The 15,780-nt window shown below is 36.9% G+C and overlaps 1 protein-coding gene across 6 annotated transcripts in view; it reads right to left on the bottom strand.

The window, feature by feature from the left end:
• Positions 1–15,780, bottom strand: part of grik4 (glutamate receptor, ionotropic, kainate 4) — a 647,123-nt gene that overhangs the window by 485,427 nt on the left and 145,916 nt on the right. The window contains exon 3 of one of the 6 annotated variants that reach the window (XM_087284137.1): positions 13,303–13,483. The exons of the other annotated variants lie outside the window; for them this stretch is intronic. The gene's annotated coding sequence lies outside the window, so the exon portion shown is untranslated. The remainder of the gene's footprint in view (positions 1–13,302; positions 13,484–15,780) is intronic. 6 annotated transcript variants of the gene reach the window in all.

Below are 15,780 nucleotides of genomic sequence, written 5' to 3'. Positions count from 1 at the left end.
AAAAAAAAGTGATTCATCACAGAGCTGGAGCAGGAAATGATAAGAATGAAGTGTCTCAGAAAAGGAAGTGCTGTTATCTGACATTGTGAAAGAGAGAGAGCGAGGTGTGTATGCATGTGTGTGTGTGTGTGTGTGTGTGTGTGTGTGTGTGTGTGTGTGTGTGTGTGTGCCAGGGCCGTTGCAGGACAGAAGAGTCTCATTTAGGCATCAGTGGTGAATAGCAGTGAACTTCCTCTGGTCTGGAGACTGTGACGTGCCTGGACTCATGAGTAGGCATTTCCTGAAGCCGGAGTCTTAAATCAGACACGGGCAGCAGCTGGGCCATCAGCACCAGACACCTCCAACCCTGAGAAAGAGCTGCAGCACCCAAACTAACACTCCCTAAATCAGCGGCTCGCAACTGCTGACTTTATTACAGCAGGGTCGTGGACAGAAGAGAAAACACTAAATGCAAATGCATGCTAAAATAGAAAGTAAGGACAGAAAACACTGAAAAGAAAAGGAAAACATTTATGACAAAATCTAAACTGTGCAGTCTGTTTCACATTAGGAAAACTACAACTATTTAACCAACCTACTCTCGAAAGTCTTGCGAAAGTGTGTCCTGACAAAACAAGTTTTGGCCTTAAATTTCAGTGGTAGCCAACAATGATATAGTGAATTAAGTATATGACAATATTAGCTTTCAATCATATTTTCTTATCGATTAATTTGCAGTTATTGAAGGTGAGATCTGCACCATCAAATTATAAAAGTTATTGTCTATAGTTAAAGTCTTTACACACTAAAGTGCAACATTTCTGTAAGCGTTTTTTCCTATTCATATGCAGGAAATGAGTGGAATTTTGATACATTGCTTTTGATACCTCACACATTCACGTACGTAAACAAATCCTGAACAGAGACTGGGAGTGGCTATTTATTTTATTTTATTTTTTTATTATTTTTTTTTTTTTGTTGTTGCAAATTTAAATATAAAAATCCTGAAAAATTACATGTACATAAGTATTTACAGCCTTTACTCAATACTTTGTTGATGCACCTTTGGCAGCAATTAAAGCCTCAAGTCTTTTTAAATATGAGGCCATAATCATGACACACCTGTCTTTGGGAATTTTGCCCATTCCTATTTGTAGTACCTCTCTAGCTCTATCAGGTTGGATTGGAAGCGTTGGTGTACAGCCATTTTCAGATCTTTCTAGAGATGTTCAACAGGATTTAGGTCTGGGCTCTGGCTAGGCCACTTAAGGACATTCACCGAGTTGTTGTGAAGCCACTGTATATATATTCAGTGTGTTTTGGGTGATTGTCCTACTGGAAGATGAACCCATTATAATGTCTGTGGGCACCACGTCAAATGTTCACACGTGCACTTACGCGCACACCAAGCAGCAGCAGGGGAGAGAGCTAGTCACTAAATCCAGTCATGGGTTCTCAACTGCCCGCCACATTCTGTTTGTCATAAAGTTATCTGTAGCTTAAATGGCAGCATTCTGTATTGAACTTTTTGCTTGTATGGTGGCTCTAAAGTGTCAAAACACCTCTCAGAACGCTTTTTCCATTGCTTAAATCTTTAAAAATGTAACCCTGTTTTAGAGGCAACATGAGGTCAATTTTTTTTTTTTTTTTTACATTACGGCTGAAAATATCATATTTAGTGTGCAATAATAAAAATAAATATTTAAAGGTGTTTAAAGAAACAGTACAACATCCTAAAATGTGTCTCAGTAAATCCCTAAGTGTTTTAACCCTACGATAAGCTTGTAAACTATGCTAATTAACACATCTCTTTAACTTTAGGAAAGCCATATAGAGCCAGGCTTACTAACATCTTGTGTTGGTTCTTTTTTGGCATTCAAACAGTACTGTTACTGTTTACTACATTTGCAGAAAGGAAATCACACCCAAAATGCACAGCTATTTTTACTCCTGACCTTATGCCAATTTTATGGGAAAGAAGCATTTAAATAAACACAAAGCGATTAACTATCGTTTACATTTGCACTTCTTAAATTACGGGTATTTGTAAGCATTATTTATTGCCTTTAAAAAGCATGATGTGCTTGAAATAGCTGCAGTTGTTGTTGCCAAGACAGAGAACAGGGAGCAAATAGTAGGTAGATTTTTTACACACATATTATTTGGAATGCCCGAGCAACACACCGTCCGAACATATTGATAGCCAAAAATTTTTTTTTATTAGCTTCAGGAATTACAATTCAGGAACAAACAATTAGGGTAAGTCACCTAATACTAGCATGATTTTAGTTCCCTCAGAATGCAATCTGTTCCCCTTGTGGCTGAATTGTCAAGAATACAAACAGTTGTCAAAATGTACATGTTGTGGACTGGACTATCTCACATAAATGCAGCTAGATAGGGCTTACTCGAAGTAAACTTAATGCATGTGAGCTGAGCCCATGGGCGCTGTCCAGTTCTGAAGTCTTTTACTTTTGCATGTACAAGGCTTTTGTCTTGTGATCACTAATATCAAGCTTGTCTATTTTGTGAATACAGTTATTTATTAGCCAATAAATAAACAGGCATAAATAAAATGAATATTTACTTTTATTCAATATGTGTTTTAATAAATAGCTACATTTTTATAAAGTAGGCCAGAGTTTCTGAACCACATTCCTGAAGGACCACCAGCTCTGCTCATTTTCTTATCTTACACACATGCTTCTGATCATTGGCACTTCAAGATTGACTGAAAGACCTGTAATGGGTGTCAAAGACAAAGGAAACATCTAAAACATGCAGTGCTGGTGGTCCATCAGGAACGTGGTTGAGAAACACTGAAGTTTAGCTAGCTTTAAAATCATGAAAATCGATTCTGTTTTAAGCAGCCACTCATATTTGTCTAAACTAAATAAAAAAAGGACACTAAATGACAAATGTAGTATATTTAAACTTAAGATTTATTTGAAATCTCATTTACTGAAAAGTGTCTGAATAAACCAGCTTTCTAATTACCACTGTTTAAAATACTGTGTTTGTATAACACTGAGCAATCTGACCTAAACACCAAATGAACACATGTTTTATAATTGAATGCTTGGTTTAAAGAATATTAAATGGCTATAAAAAGCAAGAAATGATAGTCATTTAACTATGAAATAAAAAATCTTTCTATTGATGCCCAATGTAAAATCTGAGCTCAGAAGCTAAACCACTGTCAAAAGTGTCACCAATCGGATTCAGACATCAACAAAAATCAATAAAGATAATGATGGCAGAAGATATTCTGAGATTATGAAAGTTGCTGTGTACTCTATCCACACAGTCTTCTAAAATAAAGCAGCACCATAGAAGATTCAATTTGGGTTTGCCAAAGAACCTTTTGGTGAACAATTTACTTCAGAAGTGTGAAGAATATTAGTTACACATTTAAATTCTTTTACCATATAATGTTGCTGTTTGAGCATGAAAAAGATCTGCGAAGTTACAAAGCATCAGGTCCTGTGTTTTCTTCCAAGAATGCACATACAGAATCACAATTTCTCAAATGTAAATGATTCCCACCTAAGGCGAGCTTGAGGGGACGAGGTCTGGCTGAGTTATGTTGAAAATGTGTTATGTCTCCATGTCCAAGAAATGCTTCAGTTTCACCGATCTAATGTACTGGTACACATGCAAATGTATCCTTCAGGTGTTTACACACACAACCAGCATTACACACTCTTGAAAATAAGGGTTCAACAGCTGGGGTGGTACCTTTTCAAAAGATACATTTGTACTTAAAGGATCCATACTGGTACCTTAAAAGCATGTATTTGTACCTAAGCATTTTAAGAGGTACACTTTTGTACTTTTTAGGTACTAATATGTACCCTTAAAGTAATAATAATGACATTTAGGTACAAATGTGTACCTTTTAAAAAGGTACCACCCCAGTGACAGCTCTCGTACCCTCCCAGCAAGCATTTTTTTTAAAGTTTTCTAATAAACGTCTAAACATAACATGGCTAAAAAAAAAGCTAAATTTAGGCTGTCAGTGTAAATCTAATAGACGGCTAAGAATAGGCCAAAACTAGACTAGTCATTAAATAAACAGAAATGAATGACTCCACATATAAAGTCTGTCTAATTGACAAAACGTCTAGTTTTGGGCTATTCTTAAGGCTCCTACACACCTGGACGTTATTAGTTTGCGTTTATCGTCAGCGTTTTACAAGACGTTTTTCAGTGTTCAAACCCAAGCGCTTTTCATTGCCGTCAAGCAGAAGAGTATGTTAAATCACTCTTTTGACGTTAGATGGCGCTACACAACTATAAGCTTCTGACACCCGGTTATAAAACAGAAGAAGTGGAGGAGCGGAAGTTCACATGCTTGTTGTTAAATTTACTAGTGACTCGAATAAGCATGGATGGTTCAAGCAGCAGCTCCAGCTCTAGCAATGAAGAAATGATTATTGTTCACAGAGCAATAAGCAGCTCCACGTTCATATCGCCTCTGGGTATCTTCTTTAATGTAAACAAAAGTGCCGATCTGATTGGTGGAGGTTTTGACGTCGCGCGTCAAAAAAACAAGCATGAAGCGTTTTTTTTTTTTTTTTTAAATGACGCTTTTGCGCCTACCGTTTTGCGCATTGGTGTGCATAATCACATTGACACCCTTTATTTAGTTACGATGCATTAAATGTCGACAGAAAACGCGAGCAAAAAACATCTCGGTGTGCACGGGTCTTTAGATGTCTATTAGATTTTCACTGACAGCCCAAGTTTAGCCTTGTTTTAGCCAAGCTGTCTACATTTAGATGTCTATTAAACAAAACATTGTTTGCTGGGTTTACTTCTGAGAGTGCAGCATGAACTTGTGTGTTCTTGTTTTGTGTGTGTTTCCAACATAAATAAGTGTATATTGTGCGTGTTGACATGGATGTGCTGTGACTAGTTTACACCAATGCATGAGCTATAAAGGCACCACCCACTTCTGGATGGAGGGAGGTGAGTAGCAGCTCATTTGCATTAAAAGGCACACACAATGATTTGAACATTTAGCATGATATAATGCATTATCTGTTGGGCTATTTTGACTTGAATCTTAGCAAAGACATTCTGGGAATACTTGAGGGTTCATTGAACATGTACACATTGACATCACCTTTTTTGGAAGGACACAACATACTATATAATTGCAGGTTAAGTCAAGTCACGTCAAATTTTATAGAGCACTTTAAAAACATAGAAGTGCTGTACAGAAAATATACAACAAAATAAGCATAATATCTATAAAATACATAAAATACATGATAAAATATAGCTAAACTACCTAAAAAGGCACATAAATCAAAATAGCCAGGTATTAAGATCATGTGTCAAATGCCAACGAAAACAAATGGGTTTTAAGAGCGGACTTAAATGTGAACACGGAGGAGGTGGGCAGCGGCAAATCATTCCAAAGTCTAGGACCTTCCACAGTTAAAGAACAAATCCCTTCTAAGCATACCCTTTGTTTTTGGAACAATCAGGAGTAGCTGATCTGCTGACCTGAGAGAACAAGTGGGCTTATAGGGGTGTATCAGCTCAGAGATAAAAGGAGAGGCAGGAACATTTAGAGATTTAAAAACAAATATAAGAATCTTAAACTGTATTCTAAAAGCTTAATTAACACGGGGGAAATGTGGTCATTGGTCATATTCGCAATTATCAGTTAACAGGCATGCTGAAGCATTTTGCAACATTTGTAAATGGCCAATAGCTGACCCGATACTACTCTCCTCAGTGCATACAGTAATCTAACAGAGTGGTCACAAAAGCATGGATTACCATCTCAAACTGTTGTTTTAGTATATATATATATATATATATATATATATATATATATATATATATATATATATATATATATATATATATAGGCTAGATTTAACTGTTTATAAATAATGTCCACTCTATACACAACTCCCTATCTTTTCTGATTGTAATGCAATAATGTGCAGCTTTTGTAAAGCTGCTTTGAAAAAATCATTATGAAAAGCGCCATACAAGTTAACTTAAATTAAATTTAATTGAATCTTTAAAAAAAGGACATGAGAAGTCTACTTTAATAACCTAAAGACCTTTTTGAATGAAAAAGTTCAATGGACGTTAAAGGATCATCAAGAACCCAATGAAGAAACTTTATCTTTAAAAGTGTTACATCTGTGTCACTTTGACATTCATGCCTGGGGAAATTTTGAGATGTGCACCATGAAGACAAAGCTTACCAGATGGGTAATTTCAGAAACGTAGGTGTCCCAATGCTGCACGTTGAAGTAGGCAACTGCGATGTAAAATCCAACATGAGGGCACCAGTGTAGGCGTTGCAGAAACGTGGGCATTTGCATCCTCAACCTCCAGCAGATGGATTACACATGCTGATTAGAAGCCTTATGACTGTAGTAAACATCCCATTATGGTTGCACGTCAATCCTTTTTAATTAAACAGACTGTCAATGTTATGACACGGTTTCTGCTTGCCACATCAAGCATGGCTTCATGTAAATAGATTCAGCCTTAGTCTTTCATAATTCGGCTGGTTTATGCTTCATCAGCAAACAACAGCATTGGGCGGCTGCACAGATCTCATTCAGGATGTGAGGAGAGATGATGGTGGTTATCATCACGGCACTCCTGAGGACTCCAAAGCTCATTTTCACAAGTGCTGCTCAGAAATGCACACACACACACTGTCTCTTTCCAACGAGCTCCATTGGCAAAGATTGGTGTAGTCACTAGAGCACTGCCAAGCGTGGATGGTTCGATAATTGAGGAAATTTAAACGACTTTGACTAAAACAGCATAGACAAATCACAGTTTTATTGCTAATGCAAATGTTATCATATTAACCGTTTGGTGCTTAAGTACAAGTGTTTCAATTTAATCATGTGGACCTAAAAGTCTGAAATTATAATTGATGTCCTACATAGAAATCTGATATATGGCAATATATGCAACTGATACATACAGTATGACATATAAATCTGATATGTATATCAGTACATATATGCAAATTACATATATAATATGACATTCGGGTTTATATACGGTCTTCACGTAGATGAAATGTCATGGATGCCATATATATATTTTAAATATTGCAAAAATGGCCACTTTTAGATCTTTTTAACAATTGGAATTACAAATATGTACATTTACGTTTAAATATATTACATATGTTTTATATTTAATTTGTATATACTTTATGTCCATGTATCAGATTTTTACATCAGCATGAATGGTTCAGTGATCCAACATTGATTGAACTTTTACAGGGAAGATTCTAAAAAATTTACAGTACCATGTCTTTACCACAAATAAAGCAAATGTGTTTTTGTTTATTAACCATAAGTTTGATACACTAACCTTATTTTGTTTAGTTATAGTTAAGATTTTTTTTGAATGTGCTTTATATGGTGGCACGGTGGCTCAGTGGTTAGCATGGTCACCTCACAGCAAGAAGGTATCTGGTTCGAGTCCAGGCTGGCCCAGTTGGCATTTCTTTGTAGAGTTTGCATGTTCTCCAGTCCAAAGACATGTGGTTCTTTAACACATTAGGGTTTTTCTGAGGAACCAAAATTCTATGAAATACTTTTGCACACATGGAGACCTGTATTGTTTTCAAAGGGCTAGTTCAACAAATTGCCATAACTTCATGAGGTGTAGTTTGAATGTAAAGCCCACTCCAGGGGCAGTTTTGGGCCCTTTTTAGGTGGTCTATAGCACCCCAGTCTGTCATTCCAGCCATCCAGTCATCAACTATTAAAATATTTAAATATTTATTTAAAAGTTCATTTTCAGTTCAGTATCATATTAAGCTAACTAACTAACTAACTAACTAACTAACTAACTAACTAACTAACTAAATAAATAAATAACTTAATGAAACTAATGAATCAAAGAATGTCAATAAGAAAAAAACTTTAAACTAAGCTTTTCTTATTTTACTTAATTTATTTGTTGTTATTTTGCATGTGTGGTAATTTAGCTGTGAGTGTTTTTGTGCTGTGTCTGCCAAAGTAGGGAAATTATGTGACATGAAATTCATAAAGTCTTTCATTGGTTATTAAAGGTGTTTTCGGTCACATCAGTGCATTCAGTGTAGAGCTGCAGTATTGTTAAATGATCTGGATCTAAAACAGGTAGTTTTGCTCACACTTTAAGATTATAACGCTGAACGACATGAAATGCAATCAGTCTAAAGACATTTCCCATTATTTCTCAGTTGGATTCAAGATATCACAATGGTTAACCCAGAAAAAACTAAAACAAAGCAAACACTACTAGAAACACTACCAGACTATGGTATAAATACAGCACTACAATATACAAAAGAGAGATCACAACTTAGAAAGTCACTTACCTGTTTTATAATGATTTGATCAAGTTTAAAATTAAAATGACGCTGAGACTTTCTCCTCTAAAGGGTTATTACACACAATGGTGAAGAGGCTGTTCGAGTGCTGATATTGCAGAATATCGCAATGCTATCAGCCAATCAGATTCAAGAACCAGACAGAACTGTTGTATAAATAATGTTCAATTCATATATGAAACAGTAGCAAAAGCTGAACTACCCTAAGGATTAAATCCTAGAACTGCCTCTGGTCCAGTCTTTTATTAAAACATACACCAAAAAGGATTATGCCATAAAAAGTGCAATGTAAAAGTATATATAATTGTTTTAAAAATTATTTACAGTACCACTAGTTCCAACAGCTGTCTTTCTACAAAAAAAAAAAAACACTCTTATGAATTGGTATGCCCTGGTGCTTTTTATCAGTAATCTGATGGAAAAACAAGCATTTTATGACAAATGTTGTGACTGTTTTGTTGCATCAAAGTGAAGATTAACAAACACAAATATGTAAAGACAAAAGTTTAGATAAAGCCAAGCAGAAAAATCTGCTGTAAATCTAAATCTACTGACTGCCACACAAGCAAATGTCACGATGAAAGTTGTCTGCTGCACCCTGCTAAGACGAAAGGAACACTGTTTTCAAACACACACCCCAAAAAAAACTTCTTTCATTCACATTGTCCTTGTGATTGCTCACCTTAAAACTGCGTCAACAACAGAATGAGGGTGAAAACATGCGGCTGACATTAACGCTGAAGTTCACTTTGATTATTATAGGACAATATGTCATCTTTATCTGTTCCTGCTCCAGTTGATGTCATTAGAGTGTTTCATTAAAGTCGCTCTGTGCAGTGAACTCATTCAAACTCATACAGCAGCTCATTACGGGCCCAGGGCTGCATTTGCTCATAAAGCACCCACATATCTATCATTTACTCGGTCTGTGTGTGTGTGTGTTGCTTGTAACGGTACATTACATAAGTAAACTTGTGCTCCATCTAGTCTGGAAAGCAAATGCACTAGGTTTTAAAACCGGACAGGACTGATTTCTCAATGGAAAAGCCAACTTGACCCTCGCAAAATATATTCTAACCTTATTAACAGATGCATAATAGAATTTGGGGGACTGTAACTGATTATGATGCATCCAGAAGCCTCAAGAGCAAGCGTGGGACAAGGTCAAAAGCAAATTGACGAGCAGCAGGGTGAAAGGGTTGCGCATTAGCTTGCAAGGACAGTTGTCACCAAAGCTATTTGGACTTAAGAGCAGGATGCAACACACATTGCTAACTCAACAAGACAACAATAGACAGAATGAAATTACAGAGAATTGTATCAGAACAAACATGCTGGTGTAACATTTTCATTTGGAGCTGTTTTTGATAGCAGAGGTGGAAACAGATATGACAGCTTTTGGAACATATATTTGATTGTGCCTGAAGTAGCATTATAATATCTTAAAATGTAAACATAGCTCAGTGGTTTGCACAAGAAAGTTGCTGGTTCAAGTTCTGGCTGGGTCAGTTGGCATTTCTGTGTGGAGTTTGCATGTCCTCCCCATGCTCAGCAAGGATTTATCATGATTAATCAAATTCAAAATAAAAGTTTGTTTTGACATATTATGTGCTTGTATTATTATGTGTGTAACTGTACAAAATAATTTTGTTACATAGATATTTAAATGTATATATAATTTGTATTTTAAACATATATTTTACAGTATATAATTGAGGCGATGCAATGGCACAGTAGGTAGTGTTGTTGCCTTACAGCAAGAAGGTCGCTGGTTTAAGCCTCGGCTGGGTCAGTTGGCATTTCTGTGTGGAGTTTACATGTTCTCCCCGCTTTCGCGAGGGTTTTCTCTGGGTGCTCCGTTTTCCCCCACAGTCAATGTCCGTAGCGTATTAGTGTGTATGTATGTTTCCTAGACATGGGTTGCAGCTGGAAGGGCATCCGCTGCGTAAAACATAGGCTGGATAAGTTTGTGGTTCATTCCGCTGTGGTGAACCCAAATTAATAAAAGTCTAAGCCAAAAAGAAAATGAATGAATGAATTTTATATAATAATATAAATAAACTTTTTCTCAAATACATGCATGCATGCATGTATTTACATAATAAACATTTTACAGTATAGCCACATATATTACGTGAGAACAAACTTTTATTTTGAATGTAATTAATGGCCCAGCACTAATAAATAATAATATACACTGCACAAAACAATGTATCCTTTAACAAGAAAAGACTATTTTAGTTTTAACATTTCACAATTATTTCTCTACAAGTAATAATTATTACATTTCCTTTCATGTATTTGGTGATTTATGAATGTTTTCAATTCATTTATTCATTTTTTTTAAAGTTACTTTTATTGACATTTAAGTAAAAAATAAATCTAACAGAAAAGTAGCGACTCATTAAATGTTTTTGTACCATAACTTACTGATCAATTCAAACAATATAAAATTTGTTTTGAAAATTTACAAGGAATGGCACAGAGGGGCAAAACAATATGCCACATATAATATTGTGAAACAACAATAACCCTGCCGCTGATTATATTGTGAAATCTTTGAAGTTACAATTCACAAATATGTGTAACAACATATAATTTGATGTTTTGTAGTTTAAAGAAATACAAGAAATAGTTTTTTCACCCCAAAAAAATGAAAATCTACTCACTAGTTACTCTACCTCAATTGGTTCCAAACCTTTACGGGTTCCTTCCCTTTGTTGAACACCAAAGAAGATATTTTAAAGAAAGCAGGAAACCTTTACCCATTACCTATCATAGTATTTGTTTTTCCTATTGAAGGCAAAGGTAGTACGATTCAGTTTACCTCAAAATATCCTTTGTGTTAAACAATTAAAAGAAAACCTTACAGGTCTAAAACTACCTAGTATAGAGAGTTTCTTTTTAGTAAACTATCCTCTTAACAATAATCATCTTTATTAATTTTTTGACGGCTTATGCCTGCTAACATAGTCTGCCTTGCAGTGGACAGATTAGAGCTGCTGATTTACAACACAGACTCGTCAGTTTCTCCTAAAATGCATGACAATAAGTGGCTGTTTACCTTGGACAAGAATAAACCATCCATCCGTTCCCTTAACTGTTAACTACTGTAAATAATGCTTATCATTAAATATGTGCAAAAGGGTTATCATTGCCATCTCCATAGTGTATATTTTACAAACCATTCATTTTGATGGGCGGCACAGTGGCTCTGCGGTTAGCACTGTTGTCTCACAGCAAGAAGGTCGCTGGTTCGACGCATTTCTGTGTGGAGCTTGCATGTTTTCTCTGCATTGGTGTGGGTTACAGTAGGCGAACTGGATGAACTAAATTGGCCATAATATATAAGTGCATGTGTGAATGCGAGTGTGTATGGGTGTTACCCAGTACTGGGTTGCAGCTGGAGAGGCATCACTCAAGTAAAATAATAATAATAATAATGCATTTTATTTAAAGGGCACCTTTCATGACACTCAAGGTCACCGTACAGGACAGCTAGAACGATCAGTTTAAATAAAAACACAATAAAAGTCAATAGAATACAATACAAACTTTAAAAATGCAGTCGAGTTAAAGTGCATAAGCTGTTCTAAACAGATGTGTTTTGAGTTTTGATTTAAATTGTGAAAGAGAGCTTAATTTACGGAGATCAGGAGGAAGTGAATTCCAAAGCTGAGGAGCAGAGTGGCTGAAGGATCTGCTCCCTGTGGTGACAAGGCAGACAGAGGGAACAGTGAGGTGAATGGAAGAAGAAGACCTGAGTGTTCGAGAAGGTGTGGCGATATGAACTAGATTAGCAAGGTATGGAGGAACAAGACTGTGGATGGCTTTAAAGTGAGAAGTATTTTATGAATAATTCTGAAAAAAGATCGGAAGCCAGTGAAGCTGTTGTAGAATGGGTGTGATGTGACAGATAGAGGTTTTTTTTGTGTGACAATACGGCCTACAAAAGGGAATTACAGTAATCTAACCGGATGTGACTAAACTATGAACAAGAATGGCAGCTGAATGAGGTGTGAGGGAAGGACGTAAACAATTTATATTTCTAAGGTAGAAATAAGCGGACCGGGTGAAATTATTAACATATGCAGTGAATAAAAGGGTGCTGTCGAAGACGACCCCAGACTCTTTACCTGAAGGGAGGGGGTAAAGACAGAATCATCAGTGGGAATAGAAAAGTTATGTGATTTATTTAAAGTGGATCTGCCAATAATATATGCCAATATAGTTGGTGGTTCATTCGGCTGTGGTGACCCGATAAATAAGGGACTAAGCCAAAGAAAAATGAATGAATGAATGTCTGGTTTTGGCCAGGGTTGTGACAGTACTAAAACATCAACTAAGCTGCTTGCCAATCACAATGTCCTGGGACAGCTAACCAATTACAAGTCTTTGTGTATTTCAGATGGTGGGCTTTCATCAAACCTGAAAATAAGCAATTCGTCTGTATTAGGCTGTTTCTCAATATGCGTCCTCGTGTTCTCGTGCAACGTCATCATCAGCTGCCTAAGTTCAGTTCCAATACTCAAGACCGCAAGTACGGAGGACGCGTGAAACTTCCCGGATGTGTTCTTGATATCGAGGACGCACTGATGCAGACTTGAGCACCAAACTCACTCTGGAAGTCCCAGAAGTCATTGCGACTGGAGGTGGGAAGCGCTGCATTTTATTTAGATTTATTATTAAAGTTCAGAGATATCACTTATTTACCTTAGGAGTTTCCCTAAATGAAACGGTGAAAGTAAACATTACCATGGACATCTTAATAAAGGAATAAACACATTAAGGGTTGTTTGTTTGCTGAAATTCGTATTAAAATCTGTTTTATTTATATTATGCAGAGTATGTATATTTATAATGTTTTTATGCAAAGTATATATTTTGAAGAGGGGGGAAACAATAAATCGTTGTATGAGTGCTGTAATGTTTAAATAACTTACTATTTAAAACGCGTGAAGGTCACGTGACCATCTGGAAGAACGCAGCATCCCATTTCTCAAAGTACGCATTCTCTGCCCTCGCGGTCTCCTGAGTTCGTTCTTCCGAGGACACCTGGCAAGACCGGTCTCCACAAGAACGCAAGTCCGTTCTCTGTGTTCTTGGAATTGAGAAACAGCCAGACTGGGGAGAAATATGTTGTTATAATGTAATGAATGAAATATATGAAAATTGACAGCATTTTTAAGTCACCAGACATGAGAACATGTTCAAGTACACCTCCCTAAAAATATCAAGATATTATAAAAGAGCATGATAGAACCCCTTTAAATAAAAAATACAAATAAAAAAACTCCATCACTGTTTAGATTTTTTTCCAAGCTACTCTGATATTTTGATCTAAATTTAACCAACTTTTTAAAGTCACTGCATTACATAAGCCATGTTACCCTGGACACAGGCGACTGAATGTTGCTTCAATTCAAAAGCTGCTTTTTTCTCTACTGCGCTCCTACTCCTCTTCACTCATCCTCAGGTGTTTTGTCATCTTTCTGTGATGTATGTGTGAAACTATACTGTAGCACACAAGAGCACCTTGACCTTGGACTCCGTGAGAATAAAAGCTTTCTTTCCCTTCTCGAGATCCCAGCCTCCGTATTCTGACACCCACCGTCATCATGCTCCTAGATTACCATGTAACTGTGTAAAATAGAGCCGAAGCAAGGTGAGCCAGGACATATGCGTTTCTCAGATAAACATCTTGTCTGCAAGCAATAGATTGTGTCTTCAATATCCAAGAGCCTGGGACTAATTTGACGGTCTCAGTTGAGGATCGTCGGACAGTAATCGATTTTCCCTGCACTCAGTCGACTGTTTGAATTAGACAATGGCCTGAAAAACAAATATTAACCAAAGTTCAAATACTGCAGGTTCACTAGAAACAGCTTGAGCGTTCTGTGCAATGATCCTTAAGTCAACAGAATTGCTTTACATATTTACATGCGTCTCTTCAAGAGTGAGTTGGCCTACATGGATTGGTTTCATTCGGGTGCTCTACATTGGCCGCAACTCTATTCACTACTTATATTACTGTAGGCTCCTCCAATTGACCAGCAACTAATTTCACTTTGTCTGCATGTTTACCAAACTATAACCATTAAGAGTTTAACCCTGAAAGACCCAAATTTAGAAAAAAAAAAAAATCTTTTACATGTCGTTATTAGAGGCCTCTAATGCAGATATATCGCACTGACGTTTAAGGTTATTAGGGGGGCCTTTAGGGTAGCAAAAATACAGTGATTTTACTCACTGACTGAACACAGGTAAACAATTTTTTCACAGGTGCTAATGCTTATGTAGGCCCATATTAGTAGCTTATATATCTACACGCAAGTCATTACACAATAATGATAATCTTACAAGTCAAATCTTTATAAAAATGCCAAGTAGACTATAAAAACAAATTTACAGCATCCTAGATCCACCAGGTAACATCTAAACTCTTAGAATTTACATCTAAAAGGGCATCATTAAGGGTATTTTCACACCTGTTAATCGATTCAGTTGTTCCAAAACAGAGATTACAAATGTTACATTGTTGCTCTTTGCTCTTGGAGCGGTTCGCTTTCACACTGCAAAGTTTCTAATCGAACCAAAAGAGCTGAAACAAGTCACATGCGCGTAAACTCTCCTCACATTGGTGAGTGTCAGGGTTTATCCCGCTCAGCTGTCAGGAGAGGTGGTGGTTTGGTGGTGTTTGACAAGGTGCTCGCAACGTGTCTGAAGAGTGAGGAGAGATGTGGTGGAGAGGGGTGAGAAGGGTGGGCGATGTAGTCTATTTGAGGACCGGGAAGGAGACGCGAGATTACCAGGAGATTATCACTCGTTTGCGAGCATCCGGAGACTCGCGAAACTTCCCGCCCTACTCATAATTCTCTCTTCATATAGCCGTATGCCTATTACATATTTATAAAACACAGTGATATAACCGCGCTCGGATCGTATCGCTTTCTCACTGCAATCGTTCCGCTCCAGAGTTAGTTTCAATCGAGCCAAGACCACCTCATTCAAGCGATTGATTTGCCGATGATCCTAGCGCGATTGGTGGTTTCACATATGCCAAACGAACCGCGCTTACTGGGCAAACGAGACAGGTTCCGAAACAAAAGTTTAAATTCTTTAAACACGTTCAAGCTGCAATCGGTATGTAGTTGGTGTACCAGACTAGTAAGCAGGGCTTGAAATTGTGACCATTTTGGTCGCATATGTGCCTGAAATTTTACATATGCGACCAATTTGTGCATAAAATTGTTGCTGTGCAACCAGTTTTCACTGTATCTTTGCACCTACAAACACCAAACGCAGCGTTAGCAATGGTTTAAAACCACTGACATGTCAACTTGATACAGTAATTATAGCCTGCAATGATTGTCCCACCTTCAAGCTCTTCTGATTGGCCCACTGCTCTTGACCTGAACGCA

Source organism: Danio rerio, chromosome 15 (genome assembly GCF_052040795.2).
Source record: "Danio rerio strain M-AB ecotype USA chromosome 15, GRCz13ab, whole genome shotgun sequence".
NCBI lineage: Eukaryota > Metazoa > Chordata > Actinopteri > Cypriniformes > Danionidae > Danio > Danio rerio.
This window is presented reverse-complemented; position numbering and strand designations above follow the sequence as displayed.